Here is a 27,081-nt window from a genome sequence, read left to right on the forward strand (position 1 = left end):
GTTTAGAATTGTAATTCAAGTACTGAGGGGCATTTGTAGTAGTGTTAGTGCCTCAGTCTTTGTGATCCCACGGACTGTAGCCCGCCAGGCTCCTATGTTCATGGGATTTTCCAAGCAAGAGTACTGGAGTGGGTTGCCCTTTCCTCCTCCAGGGGAATCTTCCCAACCCAGGGATTGAACCCACATCTTCTGCATCTCCTGATTGGCAGGCAGGTTCTCTACCAGTAAGTGCCACCTAGGAAGCCCTGAGGTGCATGTGAGCAAGGATCAAAAATAGAAGACAGTTTTAACTGTCAAATACTGTAGAAAGCATTAAAAACAAGCAATGAAAAAGAATCACTGGGACTAAAAGATATATTAAATTCTCAAAAAGATGTTTTAACTTGTACAATATTAATTATATAAGAAAAGAAATAGAATTCAAAATAATATTTACAAAAACGAAATGACTTCATTTTAACATGAGATAAATGTCTTACAAAGAATAGATGGTGAAATGCAATTGTGTAGATTTTCAACTTAAAAACTAGTGTTGACACTTCCTGTTAGAAGGCTTATGCTTATACTTTTTCTTCAAGTAAATCTTTATGTTGAGGAACACCCTTTATTTGAAATAGTTTAAAAGCCTGTCTTCAGTTTGTCACCGACTTTAGGGTTAATTGATGGTAGTTTGAATTGATATTTGCCTTGGCATGCTTCATTAGCTCCCTTGAAACAATCATATGCATTCCAACGGAGGGACGTATCTAATAAAATTTTCAAAACCAAATACAAAATAAAGAAATATCCCAATCAGTATAAATAGGCAATAAATGTTCCAAAACAATAATAAAATTGAAAGGTATTTTACGTTATCCCTTCAAAAGCTGAGAGCTGTCTTTTATCATACTAAATAAGGCATACCCAGAAAAATAAGAAATGGGCAATATTGAGCTCTGGAGCTGACCCTGGAAACAAATTTTAGGGAAAAATATTCTAACTTCATAAAATGAATATAATAGAATCCTAGTATACAGGCATGATATTTTAGAATGGGTGCATAAACCTTATCTTTTTTGACTCTATGAGTTCTACCCACTCATTCACCATCTACAACATTGTCTTTGTGAATGTTACATTCCACAATATTCCAATCAGGAGATAAGTAAAATGGTTAATGAGGACAGATACACCACACAGGGTTTATTTTTGGCCAAAGTAAAATGAAGAGGCCAGACAAAATTCCAGGAACTGAGTGTTAGTACAGGAACTATACACGCCATACACATGTTTGAGTAATCTAATCAGCCTCTGCTGTCCTTTGCATACACAAAGCTACTTCCTTCTGAGCATTTCCACATTTACACTGCTCACCATTTGATATGGTTCATTAAGTCAAAATTAAGTGATGAGAACAGAGAATGGAATTCTCTCCAATTTATTCTCTAATTGTGAGCTCAATTCTGAGAGAAGTCAAGATGCTTTAAAACACTGGACTACAATATTTATTTCAGTTTGGTTCATGATACCTTTTGAGATAGATATCTAATTTGTTGTCTAAAAATTAAGTTTCTAATGTGAAATATCTCCTAACTCCTTCATTTGGGGCTCCATTATTTTACAATTTCTGTGTAGGACTAGCCTTTTGACCAAATTGTACACAGTTTCCAAAAAAAGTCATTTTGGTTGTCCTTCAGCTTTAAATTCATTTTATCTGAATTGATGGAACACACTAAGTATTATATATTTAGATATGAAAAAGAAAACATTGTTTTAAAGATAATACCAGTGGAAGAGAAACTAAAGAGGTGTCCTTTGTTCTTTTAATTTTTGTCTACAACACTGCAAACTTGTACAACACAGTTTAATTAATTTATCACAGAAAGAGAAATGAATATATCATTCAAACAACCTACAACCACCTAAATTGGCATCACATGAAGAAATGGAAAAGTAACTTGGGAAATGAGTAGGGGTAATTAAATGTGATATTGAATTTGGTTTGCAATTCTTTTATATTAACTATAGGGGAACTTTGAATCCAATCATGGCTATCCTTTCCTTCACCCATAATTATGGAGAATGTAATTCCTTTTTGTCAGTGAGAAAACTACCCAAGAAATACACTGTTCATTCTGAAATTCTGAAAGTTGGCAGGAGGGCAGGTAAGGAAATACTAACTTTGGGCCTATGTTCTGGTGAGAACCACAAAGTGCTTCTAAAAGGATGATGGACCAACATTTCTTGATACCCCTCAGTTTTCAGTTTTTTAAAAGTCTTAGTCTTCAACAATAGAATGAAGCTTCTATCATAAAAACCCTTTGATAATGTAAAGTATTAAGCAGATAGATGCAAGGGATTATTAGTTCATTAAAACAAAAGAAGCTGGACTCATTAATCCAGGTTAACAATTATTCTAGGATAATTTTAATATACTCTGAAAGTAGATTAATGTCACATAAGGAACTAACTATTTAGTGACTGGATCCATTAAGGACTATAGTTGACCACAGAACAAGTGAGTTTAAACTGTGAGGGTCCATAATATGTGGATTTTTTCAAATACTATGGTACTATGGGATCCATGGTGGTGAATCTATAGATGTAGAACTGCATATACAGAAGCTTATTGTGGGAACTGAGAATCCTAGGACTCTGGAATTCAAGCGGGCCATGGAACCAACGCTGAAGGACACACAGTGACCACTGTATATTTAATTTGTGCTGTGTGTGCTTAGTCACTCAGTCGTGTCTGACTCTTTGCTACCCCATGGACTGTGGCCCGCCAGGCTCCTCTGTCCATGGGGATTCTCCAGGCAAGAATACTGGAGTGGGTTGCGATGGCCTCTCCAGGGCAACTTCCCAACCCAGGGATCAAACCCAGGTTTGAGACTAATTTAAAATTCAGAGGTTTGTAATGGGCTTTATTTCTTTTGATATATACAATTCCATTATATGAAAGTTTTTACTGTTGGAATGATACATCTGTGGTTGAGTAGGATTAAGCTTGCCCAAAGTTTCAGTAGTAATGATGCAAAGTATAAATGAAATTGTCCTATTAATGCTGACATAAGAATAACAACATTCTTATGTAAATAGTGGAGGGAGTGAATTTATGCACTACTAGCTTATAATAAATAGAAAAAAATTCCTTATATGTTAAATTTTTTATTTTTTTTTTAATTTTGAATCTGCTTCATTTAATTCTTTTTTTCTTTTTTTTAAACATTATTTTATTTTTAAACTTTACATAATTGTATTAGTTTTGTCAAATATCAAAATGAATCCACCACAGGTATGTACATAGATGAAATTGACAAAATGGAAAAACCTTAGGATACAGCTGAGACTATTAAAATCAGAATCAATTTTGTGAAGTATTCCATCTCCAAAAGGCTTCTGAAAGAGATATGCAGATACTTAAAATTAGTAACAGGATATAAATCTGAGATGGTTTTTCTCAGAGGAATAAGCAAGCTGATACTTACTATATAAACGTTCTTAACAGAAAAATACATAAAAATAATACATGGATTATTTGTAGCGCCTTCTTTGAATTGATTTTACTAATCCAACCTTTTAAAATTTACAGATTTTAAATGAGTCTTTTGTGACAGCTATAAAAATTCTATTATACATTCTTGATAAAATATGGTGTCAGAAGGAGAAGAATACAGGTAGTAAATAAACCAAATACATAAAACTGACCTTTAAATTCAGAAGCTCAGATTCTAATCTGGTAAACATCATTTTTTTTAGCTCTTTCCTTCTCAAGATATCAATAAACTGTATTCTTTCATTCCCAGAATAATCATAGCATTCAATAACATATTTCATCTATGTGATAAAGTAGCTTGAAATTCTTGAAACAGGTTCCCAAAAGGGATAGAAAATTAGTTAAATAGTAATTTTCATCTACTAGAACTGATTAAAGGGTAAAATGGAAACTTTATTGCAAACATCATTTTAAATTACTTTCTAACACCCCATAAAAATGTGAGAAGTGTATATTTCTACATTTGTCTGCACTGTTGGGACAGATAGCCCAATATTTATTATGAAAAATTATTCAAGGTAAACTTGTCAAACAGTTCATTCAATTGCTCTTTTCTCAAATATAGAATATATATATAAAATAAAAACCAGGCAGAACTTTTCAAAGCAGAAGAAAGAAAATTTTTTATTTCTTTAGTTCTCAATTCTTCAGGAAAAAGGAGAGAGTGGGATCAGGGAAGCTCAGGATTTGAAGAAGGTTTGCAAAAGTCATTCCCCTGCCTCCCCGAGACATTTCCTGCTGGAAAGATGGGAGCATCGATCAGCCCGTGTTACCTGAGCCAATCTGTTTACCTCAGACTGTAAATCACCTCCGCGGATCTTAGCCCCGGAACCCGCTGAGATGTCCTGTTCAACTTATAGACATTTACAGGCTTTTTTTTTCCAAGTGAAATAAAAACCCTATACATTTCAGAAAAAAATGTGTTTACACAACCAACTGATTTCACATCTGGTGAAACTGAAGCTGCCATTCTATAAAAACAACTCCACAGTTAGGGTTAGAGTGTTCAGAAAATAGTGCGATGCCTTGTAAAATATCACTGGACTATAAATTGAAATAAACTGTACATTTCAAGATTTAACAGGTAGATTAATTAACTTTTCTTTTAATTCATTTCTCTGATAAGTCCCAACCTGCTGAAGTTATTTTTATTAGGTAAAATTACAGAATTACTGTAAAATAACATATTAAATGTTCTTATTAGAAATTTAAATAATTATTTCAGTGTGGTATTCACAAAATTGAAATCTCTTGGTAACATGTCAAGTATATAGCTAAGAAACCAGTAGAAATAAAATACATTTGTTTTGTGATGGGTTAATTGCATTTGGAAAAATCCATGTAGTGAACTGATCCACTTTGGAAATAATGTCTACATTGCTATGGATACATAGTAACAAGAAACAGGAGAAAAAAAAAAAAAGGAAAAACAAAATTCTATCAAGAAGCATGTGTTCATCTGTGCTGGAAACAATCTTCTATTTGAAAGCAATAGCATGGTGTAAATTAATTTTCTTTTATCCTCTTTATAACAATGAGTGTCCTGTTTATAGGTAAAATATTTCCAGAATCTGTGGCTAATTTCACACCTATAAATTCCCACAAGCTGTCTGCTACATGGAAGAAACCATCTCTATATCAGGTTACAAGAGCAACAAATGTTCTAGGTCCTTAAACATATTACATTGTTTTATTATAAATACTTGTAACATGTTTTTTCCCCACGGAAATGTTTGCACCAATTGGTAAAAGTAGAAATGGCATAAGTTTTTGTCTGCAATATAAGGAGTACAGGTGTAGGGAAAGCAAAAATTCAAACAGTAAATAAAAGCCAACAGATCAAATCACTCCACATTTCCAATAACTTAAATCAGGGAAAACAACCAGGACGAAAACGAAATCATTCAGACATGGGAAACTTGCACATTTATTTGTGTTGGAATGTATAATTTTTAGCTTGTAAATCTCAAATTTAACTTTCATGATAAACTTCCAAAAGCAAGCATTGACTTTGTATTTCTTCCATTCATTCATTCAAATTCACCTGTGGACCTACTACGCTGCCCAGTGCTGTGCCAGTCAGTGTGGAGATGGCAGTAAGCAAAACAGAGTCCCTTTTCTCGTGGAGGAAAACAGACATTAGGATGATAAACTGTGAACATACACATCATATAATGACAAGTTCTATCAGAAGGAAGAAAGCAGGGTCAAGCAAGGGATGGAAGTGGTATTTTATGTCCTCTGGTTTGAGAGGTCCTTGCTGATAAAATGACATTTGGAAGGAGGTCTGAATGCAGTGAGAAACAACCATTGCATTAGGTCCTAAACCTGTTATTTGGCTCTTTGAACTGATCTTCTGTAAAATTAAATTGTAAATTGATAAGGTGGCCAATCAACAAAGATGACATTTTAGAGATAGTTGATGTTATCCTCAGTTTTTCACTATGATTACTGCATAATGATCGGATCTATTCCCAAACTTAGCATGAAATAATTGGAAAATATTCAAGGTTAGCTGTTAGTACTGCATCTAGGGGCATCCCTGGTGGCTCAGCAGTAGAGAATCTACCTGCGATGCAGGAGACTCAGGAGACATAGGTTTGATCTCTGGGTCGGGGAAAACCCTGAGGGGAGGAAATGGCAATCCACTCCAGGATTCTTGATGGGAAAAATGCCATGGACAGAGGAGCCTTGTGGGCTAAAGTCCATAGGGTTGCAAAGAGTCAGACATGACTGAGAGACTGAACACATACACACTGCATCTAGAGAACAAATTTTAAAGTGAAGAGCTATCTCCAGGAGATATTTCCCAGTCAATATACAGCTAAAACATGGCCCCAGAGGCACTGTTCCCACTATAAGCTAATGCTACACTACAAAACAGAAACAAAAAGCAACCATGACCTCATTAAGTATCAGTAGTTGCTGGGGCTTCCCTGGTGGCTCAGATGGTAAAATGTCTGCCTGCAATGTGGGAGACCTGGGTTCGATTCCTGGGTCGGGAAGATCCCCTGGAGAAGGAAATGGCAATCCACTCCAGCACTCTTGCCTGGAAAATCCCATGGACGGAGGAGCCTGATAGGCTACAGTCCATGGGGGCGCTAGGAGTTGGACATGACTGAGCAACTTCACTTTCACTCAATAGTTACTAGAGTGATCTTAAGAATCACCTGAAGATTTGTGAAGAGGAAAATCTAGGTCCCCTTAGGCTATTTCCTGTTTATCTGTACATGTGGCAGGGAGGCACATGTACCTAGGTCAGCAATGAGGAGCTAAATGGCCATAATACACTTAAGATCTGAGTCATTCTATAAAAATATTAAATAGCTTTCAAAAATCAAACAACTTGAATAAAGAAAAGCCCTACTAGAGAAATTTTTAGCCATCTGTATTGGTCAAAGATAATTTTAAATGTTGTATGAGATTGTGAAATATGAATACCTTTTACATAATTATTAGAAGATAATTTGGATGAACATACCACTTCCAAATCCTAAAAATCAGGAGTATTTAATGAAACATATTGTATTCAGCCAATTGCCCAAACATTGTTTTTTTTGGCTGTGTATAATGGTAGTCACAACAAAATAGTAGATATGAAAAAAAGACAAACCATAAATTTAAAATTTAGAAACAACTCTGAACCTATCCAAACAGATGTGAAATTGTGTTCCTTTGAACCACATTTAACTATTGTTCCATTTGCTTACTTTTTTAACATAACTGTCTAATTGAGCATTCACAATCTAATAAAGTGCACACCAGGACCTACACAGACCTCCTGTTAGGCCCTGAAGGGTAAAGGTTTTGTATCACTTCCAGATTTTCAATTAGATCCTAATTATAACATGCTTCATTTAGAGCTACAGGAATTCCGACCCTGTCAGCCTAGTGGACCATAACGTGTCTGTCTTAATTAGATCTGTCTTAATTAGTTCTGGGCCCAGCTCACATTGTGTACCCTGACTCTCTTAAAAGCTGCTCATCTGTTTGGCAGCTGCTGGTGTGGAAGAACCTTATTCATCATGTTGCAAGAGAGTGTGTTCCCTCACCTTTCTCTCCTGGGATGCTGGGCCTTTTGATATTCCATATCGCCATAGGATCAGCCAAATAATTCACCTCACTTGTCACTGGTAGTATGGTGGAGCTGGAGGTGGAAACCTCAGCCACTCAGCGGCTACTACTGGAAGCACTGTGAGCTTGTCCTCGTCTCCTAATCAATAACATTCTACTGCAGACTTCAAGTTTTCCAGCGATTGACTTATCTCATGCATTTTGTAAACCTGTATTATTACTGTTGTTGTTTAGTCCATAAGTTGTGTCCAACTGTTTTGCAATGCCATGGAGGGTAGCCTGTCAGGCTCCTCTGTCCATGGGATTTCCCAGGCAAGAATACTGAAATGGGTTGCCATTTTCTACATTACAAGAAGACTATATAAACTAATACTTGGCATGCATTTTCTGAAATCCATTTTCAAATACAATCATCAGTGTTATCAATTTCATATATATATATGAAACTCTTTAACTCTTAAAGTGTGTGGTGACATCCATTGGAGTTTTTTCTCTGGCATTTTCAATTTGTTTCCAGAAGCCCCCAGACGAAAATGTCTGTATTGATTTTTTAAAAATTGGATACACAAAGTTTATTTCAGGACTAATGATTCACAAGCCATCAGAACATCCTCATTTACTCTGCTTTGTACCTGGGCAACATTTTGATAATGGTTGAATTAATATTGGGCATTGACATCTTTATCTATAGTTAATGGGACTTCTCATTTACTTGTGAGTAATAGCTGACGGTTATCTGATTCTCTGGTAGGGATTGAACCCTCCTGTCTTATATCTCCTGAATTGGCAGGTGGGTTTTTTACCACTAGCACCATCTGGGAAGACCCATGTGTTTTTACATATACTAATTTAATCCAAATAGCAATTCTTACAGGGATGCACCACTATTTAACATTAGGCATGCATAATTTCAATTTTAAAGTGAGAAAATACATAGAATGTGGGATTCAATAAATTTCCCAAACACCCAGTTATGAAATTGCAGAGGTAAGAATTGAATTTCTTTCTACTATAATGGGCTTTATATAAGATTTATTTCGTCTAGAATTTAGAGTCCTAGGGATAGGAGAATGAGTTTTTCCTGACTTCTATTCGAGTGTAACTATAACTTTGGTCTCATTTTAAACCCACCATCTCCTTGTTCATCAAGCTCCAGCCTTCTTTAGAGTTCACACACACATCAAGTTCATGTCAACCAAAGAGCCATTGCCCTCGCTGTTCCCCTTGTATGGAGATCTGTAGTCCTGAATATTGACAGGGTCCTCATTCCTGTTACATCTTATAACTTAGCTCACATCTCAGTCCTTCAGAAAACTTTTTGCTAACCTCCTTGCCCCAAAATAGTATTTCCCTAGCCATCAATTCCTGACATTATTCTCTACATTTAAATTTTTGCCACAGTTAATACTATCTCAAATTATCCTTTACTACTCTTACAGAGTCTGAAAAGGTCCATGAAAGCAGTTACTGATCTTGTTCATGGTTGTTTCCCTAGACTTGGAAAGGTATTAATAGTTGGCACAGGTAGGTTCAATAAATACTTCAAGCATGTACAGTCAGATAAACTATCAATAGCTATTAAATTCTAGTGAAAGGGGAAATTGAAGAATTACAGTTAAGTAATCATTTATCTAGGGCTTCCCCAGTGGTTCAGCAGTAAAGAATCTGCCTGCATTGAGGGAGCCTCAAGAGATTCAGGTTCAATACCTGAGTCAGGAAGATTCCGCCAGAGGAGGGCATGGCAACCCACTACAGTGTTCTTGCCCAGAAGAATCCCATGGACAGAGGAGCCTGGTGGCCTAGAGCCTGTAGGGTCACAAAGAGTCAGACATGACTGAAGCGACTTAGTACGCACAAAGAGTCATTTATCTAACCTCAAGGAATACAGCCAGAGCCCACAGTCAGTACTACTGGCTTAATTCATTAAGCTCCAGTGCCCTCACAATGAGAAGTAGACACCCGAGCTCTAACTCTCCTGCCTTTTTTTTTTTTACATCTCATCTCCAACTTGCAACCTAAACAGGTATACAGTTTCCAGTCTCATTTCTCTGGGCCTGAGAGCTAGTGTTGCAAATCGACTTAGCACACCAAGCTATTCCAGGTAAGTACATAACTTCTTTTCATTCCCTAACTTCCCACTCAATTCTACCCCACCCCTCCATCCACCAAACCTTTTAACAGGTATTGAAGTACTGCTGCTAAGCATCAATACCAAATTAGGACTAAGGCATATTATGCTATTCATTTTGATGATTACTGCTAATCAGACTGCCTAAATTTTACATATTCTTTGCTCTTCCTCTGATACTTGAAAATTGCCACACTCTAGGACTCCACAGTTAACCTACCATTCCCTAAATATATTGTCTCATAGATTCTCTCTCCTGATGCAGATTTAAAAACCATCCATGAATGTCTCCAAATTCCTATATCCATCCCAGATCTACCTGCTTAGCTTCAGATCCACTTATGCAAACCCCCACTCATTTTCACATAGAGAAATCAAATTTTAAGTGTTTATCTCTCTGGTCTTTTACCAACATTCTTCCCCATGACTCCAGATGTCCCCAAGTTTGATTTAGAAAATGTTATCAGCATGTCTTGTAAACTATTTGCAAAAAATATTTCTCAACTCCAACCACTTCTTTATGTTTCCATTTACACAACCAAGTTTTGTATAATTATCATTGGCTACTTGAATTAATGCACTCTTCTTCCCAATATTCTGCTCTCAAAATCACTTGTGATCTTTAGAATGAGGTCTTTTCCGATCTTTATATTTAGATGTAGATCTCCATATCATGAGCCATTTTTAATTTCATTTCCCTACTTTATTTACTTCAATGGAACAATCTATACCAGAGATCACATACTTTATTATTACACTCATTTATTGTCTACATTCCCAATGGAATGTGAGTTCACTGAGGTCAATTCCAGTGCCCAGAGCAACCACTGACAGATAATAATGGTTGAAATATTATTTATTGAATAAATATATAAATGAGAGATGTTATACTCTAAATTGCAACTGTTCTTCAAAACTAAGATACTATACTCAGACCAAACTCCTTTAGGTAAAAAGATCTCCTCAAATGGAATTCGGACCAAATGATCAATCTTTTCAGGCATCTTCCGGCCTCTCTGGACTTGGAAAAGGAGTAATTTATTTTCAGGTTGAGATACTGACAGTTCTATATGTCCCCACCTTCACTATACACGTATGTGTAAAAAAGCATCTATTCATTCATTACCTCATTCATTTAACATGTTTTGTAACTGTAACAACTGCTTAAAAAGAATAACATAGAATATCTACCTACTCTTAGATAGTACCATCTTTTCAGTGTTTTAATTTCTATTTAATTTCAGCAGATTAGATATTAAAATACATACATACATATACATATATAACAGATGAAAGAAAAGTCATTCAATAAACCAAATTTGTCATGTATAATTCCCCCCAAATACCATTTAATTTTTCAAAAGTATGATAGACCATAAAAAAAAAATTAGGGGCGTTCCAAATGCCATTGCTGAAAAAAAAAATCACATAATTAAAAAGTTAATAACATTCCAAGGAAGTATTAAGACACTGGCAGAAAAGAGACTGCAATATTATTTATGCCTTTACACTAGACAATTTCCCTGGAGAAGGAAATGGCAACCCACTCCAGTACTCTTGCCTGGAAAATTCCATGGACTGAGGAGCTTGATGGGCTACAGTCCATGGGGTTGCAAAGAGTCAGACAGGACTGAGCGACTTCACTCTACTCTGCTAAGTCACTTCAGTCTTGTCTGACTCTGTGGGACGCCATAGTCAGCAGCCCACTAGGCTCCTCTGTCCCTGGGATTCTCCAGGCAAGAATACTGGAGTGGGTTGCCATTTCCTTCTCCAATGCATGAAAGTGAAAAGTGAAAGTGAAGTCACTCAGTCGTCCCGGACTCTTAGCGACACCAAGGACTACAGCCTACCAGGCTCCTCTGTCCATGGGATTTTCCAGGCAAGAGTACTGGAGTGGGGTGCCATTGCCTTCTCCGCACTCTACTCTACTCTATATTAGACAGTTTGACAAGGGTACAGATTTGAAAGCAACACGCTATTTCACAAACTTTTATCCCTACTTTTAACGTGCAACCTCTTGGGTGATTAAGACAAATGGATTGTCTGCAGACAATGGATTTTGCATATGAAGCCAAGAAAATTGTCTTTCTTTCAGTACTTTTGGGAGCTTTCTTCTAAAACTTTATAAATCCCTTTCTATATAGCTCAACTAGAAAAGACTGCCAGGTTCTAGTATTTCTGAGCGTCTGGGATCCCCATAAAGAGAATGATTACTTATGGCTAATCTTTCAGAGATTACAAGTTATGAGCAAAGAGATAGAAAGAATCCTAGGGTCAATATGTAGATGAAACAATCCTCTCTTTTAGCCCCATTTGCCTAAGTTCTGACAACCTAATCCATACATAGGTGGGAAATCGTCCCTTGAGAAAAGTTATCTCACATGTTGCTAAGTTACTAACCAGTTAAAGAAAACTACATGAATAAGAAAGATTAAAATGTTTCTACACAGTGTATCATCTGCAATATGTATTTATGAGTAATATAGTTATTTAAAGTTACTTCAGAAAACCAGACACTTGAGGATGAGAAATGAAGAAAAATAAATGTACGTATGAGCCTATAAAGTTGTGTTGAACTTGGCAGCTTAAATTCACAGGCATTATTTGTAAAGATCCTATTCCTTTTGTTTGTCTTTACCTAAAGTTAGAATAAAATCCAGCCTAAAGTTCAGGTTTTAGGCTTATTCCATAGAAAGCTAAGAACCTTTGGTGTTTCACATAAATTTTAAGAATGTGAATTGTCTATGACCTTCTGATTCTATCTAAATCTCGTAAGTTCAGTTCTGTTCAGTTCAGTCACTCAGTTGTGTCAACTCTTTGCGACCCCATGAATCACAGCACGCCAGGCCTCCCTGTCCATCACCAACTCCCAGAGTTCACTGAGACTCATGTCCATCGAGTCAGTGATGCCATCCAGCCATCTCATCCTCTGTCGTCCCCTTCTCCTCCTGCCCCCAATCCCTCCCAGCATCAGAGTCTTTTCCAATGAGTCAACTCTTCACATGAGGTGGCCAAAGTACTGGAGTTTCAGCTTTAGCATCATTCCTTCCAAAGAACACCCAGGGCTGATCTCCTTCAGAATGGACTGGTTGGATATCCTTGCAGTCCAAGGGACTCTCAAGAGTCTTCTCCAACACCACAGTTCAAAAGCATCAATTCTTCGGTGCTCAGCTTGCTTCACAGTCCAACTCTCACATCCATACATGACCACTGGAAACATCATAGCCTTGACTAGACGGACCTTTGTTGGCAAAGTAATGTCTCTGCTTTTGAATATGCTATCTAGGTTGGTCATAACTTTCCTTCCAAGGAGTAAGCGTCTTTTAATTTCATGGCTGCAGTCACCATCCGCAGTGATTTTGGAGCCCCCAAAAATAAAGTCTGACACTGTTTCCACTGTTTCCCCATCTATTTCCCATGAAGTGATGGGACCAGATGCCATGATCTTCGTTTTCTGAATGTTGAGCTTTAAGCCAACTTTTTCACTCTCCACTTTCACTTTCACCAAGAGGCTTTTGAGTTCCTCTTCACTTTCTGCCATAAGGGTGGTGTCATCTGCATATCTGAGGTTATTGATATTCCTCCCAGCAATCTTGATTCCAGCTTGTGCTTCTTCCAGCCAGCATTTCTCATAATGTACTCTGCATAGAAGTTAAATAAGCAGGGTGACAATATACAGCCTTGACGTACTCCTTTTCCTATTTGGAACCAGTCTGTTGTTCCATGTCCAGTTCTAACTGTTGCTTCCTGACCTGCATACAAATTTCTCAAGAGGCAGGAATATCAGGTGGTCTGATATTCCCATCTCTTTCAAAATTTTCCACAATGTACTGTGATCCACATAGTCAAAGTCTTTGGCATAGTCAATAAAGCAGAAATAGATGGTTTTCTGGAACTCTCTTGCTTTTTCAATGATCCAGTGGATGTTGGCAGTTTGATCTCTGCTTCCTCTAGCTTTTCTAAAACCAGCTTGAACATCTGGAAGTTCATGGTTCAGGTATTGCTGATGCCTGACTTGGAGAATTTTAAGCATTATGTGAGATGAGTGCAATTGTGTGGTAGTTTAAGCATTCTTTGACATTGTCTTTCTTTCGGATTGGAATGAAAACTGACCTTTTCCAGTCCTGTGGCCACTGCTGAGTTGTCCAAATTTGCTGGCATATTGAGTGCAGCACTTTCACAGCATCATCTTTCAGGATTTGAAATAGCTCAACTGGAATTCCATCACCTCCACTAGCTTTGTTTGTAGTGATGCTTTTGAAGGCCCACTTGACTTCACAATCAAGGGTGTCTGGCTCTAGGTGAGTGATCACACTATTGTGATTATCTGGGTCTTGAAAATCTTTTTTGTACAGTTCTTCTGGGAATACCAGACCACCTGATCTGCCTCTTGAGAAATTTGTATGCAGGTCAGGAAGCAACAGTTAGAACTGGACATGGAACAACAGACTGGTTCCAAATAGGAAAAGGAGTACGTCAAGGCTGTATATTGTCACCCTGCTTATTTAACTTCTATGCAGAGTACACTATGAGAAACGCTGGACTGGAAGAAACACAAGCTGGAATCAAGATTGTTGGGAGAAATATCAATAACCTCAGATATGCAGATGACACCACCCTTATGGCAGAAAGTGAAGAGGAACTCAAAAGCCTCTTGGTGAAAGTGAAAGAGGAGAGTGAAAAAGTTGGCTTAAAGCTCAACATTCAGAAAACGAAGATCATGGCATCTGGTCCCATCACTTCATGGGAAATAGATGGGGAAACAGTGGAAACAGTGTCAGACTTTATTTTTGGGGGCTCCAAAATCACTGCGGATGGTGACTGCAGCCATGAAATTAAAAGACGCTTACTCCTTGGAAGGAAAGTTATGACCAACCTAGATAGCATATTCAAAAGCAGAGATACTACTTTGCCAATAAAGGTCCATCTAGTCAAGGCTATGGTTTTTCCAGTGGTCATGTATGGATGTGAGATTTGGACTGTGAAGTAGGCTGAGTGCTGAGGATTGATGTTTTTGAACTGTGGTGTTGGAGAAGACTCTAGAGAGTCCCTTGGACTGCAAGGATATCCAACCAGTCCATTCTGAAGGAGATCAGCCCTGGGTGTTCTTTGGAAGGAATGATGCTAAAGCTGAAACTCCAGTACTTTGGCTACCTCATGTGAAGAGTTGACTCATTGGAAAAGACTCTGATGCTGGGAGGGATTGGGGGCAGGAGGAGAAGGGGACGACAGAGGATGAGATGGCTGGATGGCATCACTGACTCGATGGACGTGAGTCTCAGTGAACTCTGGGAGTTGGTGATGGACAGGGAGGCCTGGTGTGCTGTGATTCATGGGGTCGCAAAGATTCTGACACTACTGAGTGACTGATCTGATCTGATCTGATCTGTGTATTCTTGCCACCTCTTCTTAATATCTTCTGCTTCTGTTAGGTCCATACCATTTCTGTCCTTTATTGAGCCCATCTTTGCATGAAATATTCCCTTGGTATCTCTAATTTTCTTGAAGAGATCTCTAGTCTTTCCCATTCTGTTGTTTTCCTCCATTTCTTTGCATTGATCGCTGAGGAAGGCTTTGTTATCTCTCCTTGCTATTCTTTGGAACTCTGCATTCAGCTGCTTATATCTTTCGTTCTAAGTCTCATCAGTTCAGTTCAGTTCAGTAGCTCAGTTGTGTCCGACTCTTTGCGACCCCATGAACAGCAGCACGCCAGGCCTCCCTGTCCATTACCAACTCCCGGAGTTCACTCAGACTCACCCATGGAGTCAGTGATGCCATACTGTCTCATACTGTCCCATAAAATCTTAAAATTGTAGTCCTATTATCTATGCTTGGATGTTTCCCTTCAGAGTTACATTTTTAAATTTATTTTGAATTTGGATGATGAGTTTACAATATAAAAATCTGATACAGGCTTCTGAAAATCCTTGTCACTTATACTTTCAATAAATGCTCATTGTGCAATAAGAGTTGTTGTGGGCTGTTGTCATAGAGAAGTGAGAAACACATAAAACATCTCTGACTTTACAGAGCTTACATTGTAGTGGGGGTAACGATTGTACCCAAGATAAACAAGAAAATGTATAGTATCTTAGAGAGTGGTGAATGTTAATTGGAATGACTTTTTAGAGAAGAAAATTTGTTGATTTGTGGGGACAATTTTCAGAGTATTTTCTGAGAGGAATGAGTTCTAGTATAAAAGACAGTTTTAGTGAGAAACATGGAAAATTCATCCTTGGTACTGGGAGAGAGTTTCTGTTGGCAGGCAAATAGGTAGATATATGAATGTGGTGGAGGTGGTTTGTTGAAAGTATTTTATGGTTGTGTTTATGTTGTTACAGGCTAAGGTGGCATAAAGTAATGTAATCTAAAGGGATGAAAAATTATTAAGGAATTATCTGGAAGGTTGGTAGAACGAATAGACTAGGAATTATAATACAAATATTCAAGAGCATCAAGGGCCCACCTAAAGTTATTAAAGCATTTTATTCATTCACTTATTTCCTACTTTCCTTATTTTGATTATTTTTGGCAAGGTTATATCATTCTGAAATTGCATCAGATACTATAATGATTATCAAGAAAGAATGCAGCTGTCCTGTACATCATAGCACATTTTTCATTACTCTAGAATACTGAGACAAGCAAATGAATAAAGATAGGGACACACTCTTATCACATGCTGTAATGCTTAGTGTGTGCCAATTTACAATTTTATCTTCACATATATAAACAATTAAGAACTTATGTTTCTAAAAATGTGTTTTGTCTCTACAATTGATTTGGTAATATTTATATTCTATGAATTAATTTCTGTTTCTTTATAGAGAGAACTAAACAAATGGCATCTCCATTTTCAAATAAGCAAAAGTTACTTCCTATACATGTATGTATGCATGTATGTTAAGGATGACACCAAGTAGAAAAATAAATCATCACAAGTGCTATCCTACCCACTGATTACATATTATCTTCCCAGCTCACCATGTAGAAGTGATAACTTTCTTCCTTGAATCCCCATGGTTCTCTGTGTACTTGTTAAATATTCCTACCCTCTAATTCTGTCGTGTAGGTTTCTGATAAGTATACTTTAGCCACCCAACTAGATTTTCAAGTCCCTCAGAGAAGTACAGAACGCAAATAAACATCATCATTTCTGGAGCCAGACTATCTGGCACTTTCCTTTTTCTTGCAAGTTATAGTAAATGCTTACTTTACCTCAGAAGTCATACATACTTGCGTGCAGACACACCCACCCACATATACACAGAAACTAATCAACCAATACTGCCATATCCTACTTAAGTAATCTTGGGAAAAGGATTTAATTCTATGAATATGTTCTTTTGCAAAATGCTCATAATAGTACTTCTTAACTTATAGACTTATGTATATTAAGATAAATAGTATAATGAAAGGGTTTCAAATATCATCTGGGAGACCTGTGGATTAAGATGGCAAAGTAGGAAAATTAAGAGCTCACCCTCTCCTATAGACACATCAAAACTAGAGCTGCTGCTGCTGCTGCTAAGTCGCTTCAGTCATGTCCGACTCTGTGCGACCCCATAGACAGCAGCCACCAGGCTCCCCCGTCCCTGGGATTCTCCAGGCAAGAACACTGGAGTGGGTTGCCATTTCCTTCTCCAATGCATGAAAGTGAAAAGTGAAAGTGAAGTCTGCTCAGTCGTGTCCAACTCTTAGTGACCCCATGGACTGCAGCCTACCAGGCTCCTCCATCCATGGGATTTTCCAGGCAAGAGTACTGGAGAGGGATGCCATTGACAGAATAAATATCTCTGAAAACCACCTGAGTACTAATAGAACACATCTACATGTTATACAACTTATTTAAACGATATAAAGAAGAGGAAACATCAAGATAGGGGAAAAAAGCAGAGACTCCATCTAGACAGAACCCATACTACCAGGGTAGTGACCCATAAGCAAGAGAAATATAACAGCAATGTTCCCCTCTGAGGACTGAGAGGTCTGAGCCCCAGAATGGGCTCCCCAGCCTGGGTAACCTGGACTAGGAAACTGAGCCCCAATAACATCTGACTTTGAAAACCAGTGGGGCTTATACCTGTGAGAGCTGAAATGCAGTAGGAAAACAAGACCTGGTTTTAGAAGGGCTTGTGTGCAAACTCACTTGCTCTAAGTTCCAGATGAGAGGCCACAGTTTGAAAAGCACCTGGGTCATACAAAAAGAAGATTCACTGACTAATATCAGGGTGGGTGCTGGAGGAGCAGGGATCTGCTGGAATATTCTAGTAACAGGAGCACTGGTGGGCACCATTTTTAAAGAAACACTCTTCATTTAGCTGGTCTGATGCTGGAGGGTGGGATTTCTGTCACACTCAATCAACCTAGTTAATGTCGTGCACCCCCACCTTGGTGTTCCCTTGAAGACTTGCCTCAGCCAACCTGCCTGCTCTGGCCATTCTCTTCAAAGGTGCTCCTGTTCTTCTCCACTTGGTGGGCAGCCCCGGCCAGAACTGGCAACCTTCCAGTGTGCTCCATGGGGCCATACCTGTACCTCAGTGTGCTCCCAAGAGTCATGGGCAGGCCTGGAAGCAAGGCAGGCTGGGGGCCAGACACATTCAACACCACACCTGTGATAATCATGGTCAGCACTCATGGAAAGCCAGGGTGAGGACCAGCCCCACAATTAGGATAGTCGTGGCAGCTGTAGATGAGTACTTCAGCCAGCTGAATCAGAGGCCACCCTGCTCACTAATCCACCTGTAACAATTATGGCTTGATCTCACAAGAGGGTGCATCTAGATTACACAGAGCATACACCCACAGCATCTGGATCTGGTAATCAGAAGGGATTGTGCCACTGGGTTCCACAGTACACCTCATACATAAGACTACTATTTTAAGACTGAGAATATACTCCCTAATACATAGAAGCAAACACAGAGAGTGAGGCAAAATGAAGAGACAAAGGGATAGTTTCCAAATGAAAGAATATGAGAAATCCTCCAAAAAAGAATGAAATGGAGACAAGCAATTTACCAGATAAATAGTTTATAGTAATAGTTATAAACATGATCACTGAACTTGAGATAAGAACAGATGAACTCAGTGAGAAATTCAATAAAAAGAAAATATAAGAAAAGCAAATCAGAACTAAGAATACAATAACTGAAATAAAATTATACTAGAAGAAGTCAACAGAAAACCAAAAGATTCAGAAGAATGGATCAGCAATCTGGAAAACAGGATGGTGAAAATCACTCAATCAGACCAGCAAAAAGGAAAATATAAAAAATAAAAATAAAGATAGCTTAAGGGAGCTCTGGGGCAACATTAAGCATAGTAATATTTATATTATAGAGGTCTCCAAAGGAAAAGAGAGAGAGATGGGGACAGAAACCCTATTTGAAGAAATAATGGCTGAAAACTTCTTTAACCTGATAAATGAAACAGACATTCAAGTCCAGGTGGCACAGAAAATCCCCAACAATATGAACCCAAAGAGACTCACACCAAGACACATTACAATGAAAACACCATGCTTAAAGATAAAGAGAGACTATTAAAAGCAGCAAGGAAAAACATTTTGTTATGAAAAAGGAACTCCCCATAAGACAATCAGTTAATTTTACAGTAGAAATACAAGCCAGAAAGGGCTGGGATGATATATCCAAGGTGCTGAAAGGAGAAAAAAAAAAAACTTGCAATTAAAAATACTCTATTCAAGAAGGTTATCATTCAGAAATAAAAGAGAAATAAAGAATCTTCTAGATCAGCAAAAGCTAAAAGAGTTCATCACTACTAAACTGTCATATAAGAAATGTTAAGGAGATCTGTTTAAAATAGAGAAAGACTGTACTAGAAACAAAGAAATTATAAAAGAGAAAGCTCTCACTGGTAAATCAAACATGTAGTGAAAGTAGTGAACCATGAAAACACTACTTATATATACTTTTATATATAAGTATACTTATATAAGTATAAGTAGTCTGATATACTTATATCAGACTACTAGTTTGAAGCTAGTTTGAAGGTTAAAAAAAAAACTAGTAAACTCATCTCTATTTGACATAATCAATATGCAAAATAAAAAGAGCAAAATATGATGTCAAAAGCATAAAATGTGGGGTGAGAGAGGGAATAAAAATATAGTGCTTTCAGAATATGTTCAAACTTAAGCAATTGTCAACTTAAAGTAGACTGCATTAAATATAGGTTGTTATACATATATGAGCATCAAGTTAACCACAAACCAGAAATCTATATACATGCTCAGTCACTTCAGTTTGTGTCCAAATCTTTATGACCCCATGGGCTGTAGCCCACCAGGCTCCTCTGACCATGGGATTCTATAGGTAAGAATACTGGAGTGGATTGCCATGCCCTCCCCCAGGGGCTCTTCCTGACCCAGGGATCAAACCCACGTTTCTTATATCTCCTGCATGGGCAGATGGGTTCTTTACCACTAGTACCACCCGGGAAACCCACAATAGATACACAAAAAATAAATAGGAAAGAATGAAAATGTGACACTAAAAAAAGTCATCAAATCACCTGGGAAGAGAACAAGAGAAAAAGACAGAAACAGAGAACTACAAAACAACCAGAAAACAACTAACAAAGTGGCAATAAGTACATACCCATCAATGACTACTTTAAATGTAAATTGACTAAATGCTCCACTCAAAAGGCACAGGGTGGCTAAATGGATTAAAAAAAGAGTCACATGTATATGCTGCCTATAAGACACAGTCATGTGAGATCTAAAAACATGTATAGACTGAAAGCAAAGGGATGAAAAAAGATATTTCATGCAGAAGGAAATACAAAAAATGCTGTACTTATATCAGACAGAATAGATTTTAAAACGCCAGTCCAGGTTCAATACATGATACTGGATGCTTGGGGCTGGTGCACTGGGATGACCCAGAGGGATGGTACGGGGAGGGAGGAGGGAGGAGGGTTCAGGATGGGGAACAGGTGTATACCTGTGGCAGATTCATGTTGATATATGGCAAAACCAATACAATATTGTAAAGTTAAAAAATAAAATTACTTCACTCTGTATAATAGGTTCCAGTTTCATCCACCTCATTAGAACTGATTCAAATGTATTCTTTTTAATGGCTGAGTAACACTCCATTGTGTATATGTACCACAGCTTTCTTATAGAGTGAAGTAAGCCAGAAAGAAAAACATCAATACAGTATACTAATGCATATATATATGGAATTTAGGAAGATGGTAACAATAACCCTGTGTACGAGACAGCAAAAGAGACACTGATGTATAGATCAGTCTTATGGACTCTGTGGGAGAGGGAGAGGGTGGGGAGATTTGGGAGAATGGCATTGAAACATGTATAATATCATGTATGAAACAAGTCGCCAGTCCAGGTTTGATGCACGATACTGGATGCTTGGGGCTGGTGCACTGGGATGACCCAGAGGGAGGGTATGGGGAGGGAGGAGGGAGGAGGGTTCAGGATGGGGAACACAGGTATACCTGTGGCAGATTCATTTCGATATTTGGCAAAACTAATACAATATTGTAAAGTTTAAAAATAAAGTAAAATTAAATTATGCCAGTCCAGGTTTGATGCACGATACTGGATGCTTGGGGCTAGAGCACTGGGATGACCCAGAGGGATGGTATGGGGAGGGAGGAGGGAGGAGGGTTCAGGATGGGGAACACATGTATACCTGTGGTGGATTCATTTTGATATTTGGCAAAACTAATACAATTATGTAAAGTTTAAAAATAAAATAAAATTTAAAAAAAATAAAAAAAATAAAATGACGACCATAATAAGAGACAAATGAGGGCATTACATAAGTGGTGTAATACTTATAAATGTCTTTGCACCTCAAATAGAAGAACCTAATCATAAACATTAATAAATATAAGGGAAATATAGTAATATAGTCATAGTAGTGGAACTTAACATCCCACTTATATTAACGGATATAATCTAGAGAGAAAAAACAATTAGAAAACATTGGCCTTAAACTACATACTACATTATATTAACCTAATAATTATATATAGAACATTCTCTTCCCAAACAGCAGAATACATTCTTTTCAAGAGTACATGGAATATTCTCTGGGATAGATCACATGTTAGGTCACAAGTCTCATTAATTTAAGAAGATTGAAATCATATTTTCCAACCAAAACAAAATTAGAAATCAATTAATAAGAGGAAAACTAGAAAAAAATCACAAACATATGGAGGTTAAATAACATGTTATTGACCAATGGGTCAACAACAACAACAAAAATCAAATTGGAAATTAAAATGTACCTTCAGACAAATGAAAATGAGAAACAGAATTCTAATACATAAGGGAACTGCAAACTCAGTCCTAGGGGGGAATTTTATAGAAATACAGGCTTCCTCCCCCAAACAAGAAAATTTTCAAACAAAAAATAAAATTTTACACCTAAAGAAACTAGAAGAAGAACAAACAAAGCCCAAAGTTAGGGGAAGGTATGAAATAAATAATAGAGAAGAAATCAATGAACTAGACACTTTAAAAGTCACAGAAAATGTGAATGACACTAATAGGTGATTATTTGAAAACAAACAAAATTGATAAAACTAGACATATTCATTAGGAACAATAACACCAGAAATAAAAGGAGAGAAGTTATAAACAACACCATAGAAACACAAGGAATCATAAGAGATTACTATGAACCATTATGTAAACAAATTGGACAACCTGGAATAAAAGGATAAATTCCTATAAATATACACTCTTTCAAGACTGAATTGGAAGAAATAGAAAATCTGAATAGATGGAACACTATTAAAAAGATCAAGTCAATAATCAAGCAACTTCCAACAAACAAATGTCCAGGATCAGATGGTTTCATAGGTGAATTCTGTCAAACATTTAAAGAAGAATTAATATATATTCTTATCAAACCATTCCAAAAAATATTGAAGAGGAAAATCACATTTTATTAGGCCAGCTCAAGAGTGATCAAGAGTTAGGCAATGGAGGTATAGACATGGAGGTGGCAAAGACAAGAAAGAGGATGCTAGAAGCAGTGGTGGAAGAAAAGTGTGAATCCCATGGACAGAGGAGCCTGGCGGGCTACAGTCCATGGGGTTGCAGAATCAGACATGACTGAGCAACTAACACTTAACTTTCTTCATCAAACTGCATACAAAATCTGCCCTTAATCTTTTCAGCTACCTGCATCTTGGTTAAGTGAGGACTAGATATGGTAGAGTGGGGTCTCTACCATTTCCAACTAAAAATGTTCTAATAGCTATTCAGTTAATTCTGTGATGAGGTGGCTTATCTAATCAAGTTACAAATCCCCGAATTAGTAGTCAACTTGTAACAGAAAAATGCGTTTTAAAATAGAACTCTCACATATATATATATATATATATATATTTACACACACACACATATATATGCTTCCCTGGTGGTTCAGACAGTAAAGCGTCTGCCTACAATGCGTCAGACTTGGGTTTGATCCCTGGGTCAGGAAGATCCCCTGGAGAAGGAAATGGCAATCCACTCCAGCACTCTTGCCTGGAAAATCCCATGGGTGGAGGAGCCTGATAGGCTACAGTCCCTGGGGTCGCAAAGAGTCGGACACGACTGAATGACTTCACTTTCACTTTTCATACACATATATACTTATTTTTTACTGTGCTAGTAATGTACCATCTTTTTATCTATAGTCATTACACACATGTACACACATGCTTGCTGCTGCTGTTGCTAAGTCGCTTCAGTCGTGTCTGACTCTGTGCAACCCCACAGACGGCAGCCCACCAGGCTCCCCCGTCCCTGGGATTCTCCAGGCAAGAACACTGGAGTGGGTTGCCATTTCCTTCTCCAATGCATGAAAGTGAAAAGTGAAGGTGAAGTCGCTCAGTCGTGTCTGACTTGTAGCGACCCTATGGACTACCTAAACATACACAAACATAAATAGCTATAATAGCTATAAAGCCTCTTCCTAGTTTAAGAGAATCTGACTGATTTCTTTTGTAAATGTGAATTATGTATGTGTTTTTATATTTTCTAGTAGCCACATTTAAGAAAGTAATAAATAGATAAAATTAATTGTATAAATATACAAATGTACAAAATAATATAATTTCAACATAAAGTCAACATAAAATTATTAATAAAATTTTACATCTTTGAAAACCAGTGTGTACATCTCTTACAGCACTTCTGAATGGGCTCAATAGACTCATGTAGCTGGTGGTTCTCAAACTGAACAGTATTAGTCTGAATTAATGTGTGGCTTAATTCTGCTCTTTCTAATAATACTGATCAATATATTTTCTTAATAGAAATAAAGGAAGGTTATCAAAAATGGCTTTGGAATACATTTCAAAATACTATTTGTGCAATTGGGAACATAGGCTTAGCAGAATGTCTGGGCTTGCAGCAGGTTCCACATTTATTAGTCAGTCTGACTAGTCAGCTCCTTGAATACTGCTGAGAAATAATTGGACATGGTTAATGAATTAAATGGCTTAAGGGCAAAAGAAATATTTCCACAATGTTTATTTGTATTTAAAAAATAAAGTGAAAACTGCCTAAGTAGTAGATATGAAAATAGTTGTAGACTTGGAGCTGCTTCTTCATGTGAAAATATGAAAAACAAGTTAAATGTATTAAATGCTAACATCTAATATAACAGATTTCCTGTTTCTGTTATTATAATTATGGCAGACATGCAATTTGGAGAACAGTGAAAAGAAAAACAAATGTCTACCATAAAATTTGCTAAGTACTTGAATAAAAGTTAAGAGCTGTCACCTATTGAAGTCTAACAAAGTTCTCTTTACAGTATTTTTAATCCTCCCAACAGCTCTATTATTATTTCACTATTTATATATGACAAACTGAGACATTAAATGACTTGTTCAAGGTCAAGAGTTGCTAAGATATATAACCAGGGTAGATCCTTCATACATTTTCTAACTTTAGAATAGTAAATAAATTTCATGGAAAGATATATGTAATGTTTTAAGTAATATATTATTATGTTAATAATATGTGTGGCTTCCCTGGTAGCTCAGTCTGTAAAGAGTAGTGTAGGAGACCTCGATTCCTGGGTCAGGAAGATATCCTAGAGAAGGAAATGGCAACCCACTCCAGTATTCTTGCCTGGAGAATTCCATGGACAGAGGAGACTGTTAGGTTACGAACTCCGGGAGTTGGTGATGGACAGGGAGGCCTGGCGTGCTGCGATTCACGGGGTCGCAAAGAGTCGGACTCGACTGAGTGACGGAACTGAACTGAACTGAACTGAACTGATACCTTTAATGTAATTTATATTAATAAATATTTAACATAGCAAACAGAAGGTTTTACTTAGGTCTACTTAAACTTAGAAGATTAATACATTATTTGTTTCTTACTTCAGGGTAGATATAGAGAAATTTCAAATTAATTGGTATGGAAATTTCAAATGAATTTTAGATAAGAAAATTACATTTAATGTTAGATGCTTTCACATTTGTTTCTGTTTAATTTTGAAAATAACAGAACAAGATTGATATTATCATTCCTATTTTATATATTAGGAAACGGGCTTAGAAGGGTTCCTGTTCATAGTAGCAAATTGATATTTTACCATGTTTGCCTGACTACATTTTTGTGTTTTTTCATAATACCGTCACTCTAAGTTGAGGAAAGTTTTAAATGTAAAACATTTAAGGAAATGTGTTTAATGGCATGAAGGAGAGGCAATGTACTGTTTTTCTGTTTTCATTTTTTTCTAAAAGAAGTATTATTTCTAGTCTTGTTCAAGATCAGAATAGCATGCTTCCAAATAAAGAATGTAAATTTAGATACATAGTACAATCTTTATTTTAGGTGTTTTAAACATTACATTACCTGAAAATACAAAGTATAAATATTCATCATCCTCAAAAATTAAAAAAATAATATTTGCTTTCTGTCATAATGAAGATTCTCACAAATTCTTCCAGCTGTTCAATTAATGATCTGATCAAATATTTTTGAAGTCTGTTATGTCAGACATTTCTCTAGATACTGAGATATGATTGCACAATAAAGTATTGCCCTTGATAAAACTTGTATTCAATAGATAAGCAATATATAAAAAATTTTGATGGCTGTCAACTTTATACAAAATTGGTCATATGATTATCCTTATAAAATATAAACTATTAATACATGGTTGATGTTGCTTAAATTTGCTATTTCATAGATATTTGGGACTTTGAAGCTGAGAATGAAAATTCTCTATGCAAAAATTATTCTAAGTATAAAGATAAATAGTGATAATTAAGCTAAGATGTTCTACTTCAACAGAACACATGGCTACTTGTTAAATTCTAGACTCCAAAGCATGAACATTCAGTATCTTTCCGTTTGCCAATTGCTTTGTGACCCCTATGCACTGTAGCCAGCCAGGATCTTCTATCCATGGGATTTTTGAGGCAAGAATACTGGAGTGGATTGCCATTTCTTGCTCCAGGGGATCTTTCCGACCTAGAGATCAAACTCATGTCTCTTCTGTCTCCTGCATAACAGGCATATTCTTTACTGCTTGAGCCATCAGGGAAGCCCCAGATGCAAAAAAAAAAAAAAAAAAATCTACTCATTTCCATCCTTCCATCCTTGGTAAATTTGTAAGGTTTATTGAAATGTGTACTGAATAAATGCAGCCCCTCCTCGTTTTTGAGTTCAGAATCAACTAAAATTGTGATGTACTGCTGATATATTTTTCTAGAAGTATATTTGCATTTGGAAAGCTTTTATCCATACCTTTCCCCACAAGATTAGATTATCTGGTAAATATCTAAATAATTTGTAATAATAGTACCTAAAAGCTATTGTACACTTATTCTGTACTATACACCAAGTGCTGCATACGTATCTTTTGCACTTTCCTTGGCTTTCTTTTATTTGTGATAGCATCAATATTTTATTTAGAGAATTATTTTGTCTATATGCAATATGATATTAATATTATAAAATCATGCACTTCTCTCCTTCAGAGGGCACTCAACATACACTGGTGTCTTTCTTCCTCACTCATTCAAAATTGCAGACTGCAATTCAGCAAGAACTGCAAGAGGATAAGGGTCTGAGGTTTCTTCCTTTGAAATCAAATTATTACAGCCTTGAATGAAATGAACCCCATTGTAAGCAAGTTTGGAGACAAAGAAAATTCCGTTTCAGCTTAAACTGCACTTTGATTTCCTCAAGTAATACTACTTCTTGCTTCATATGTGGATCAAAGCAGAGAAAGAAAAGGGACTGGATATTTGTGACTTTCTCCTTAACAGGTATGAGCCCGCATTCAGGAGTAAATAAATACAAACCAAATCTATAGTTTGGGTATAA

At 36.9% G+C, this 27,081-nt stretch overlaps 1 protein-coding gene across 2 annotated transcripts in view; it reads right to left on the minus strand.

Annotated features, from left to right (window-relative positions):
• ROBO1 (roundabout guidance receptor 1) overlaps positions 1–27,081 on the minus strand; it is a 1,295,994-nt gene that overhangs the window by 802,147 nt on the left and 466,766 nt on the right. The window lies entirely within an intron of this gene.

This window comes from Bos taurus, chromosome 1 (genome assembly GCF_002263795.3).
Source record: "Bos taurus isolate L1 Dominette 01449 registration number 42190680 breed Hereford chromosome 1, ARS-UCD2.0, whole genome shotgun sequence".
Lineage (NCBI taxonomy): Eukaryota > Metazoa > Chordata > Mammalia > Artiodactyla > Bovidae > Bos > Bos taurus.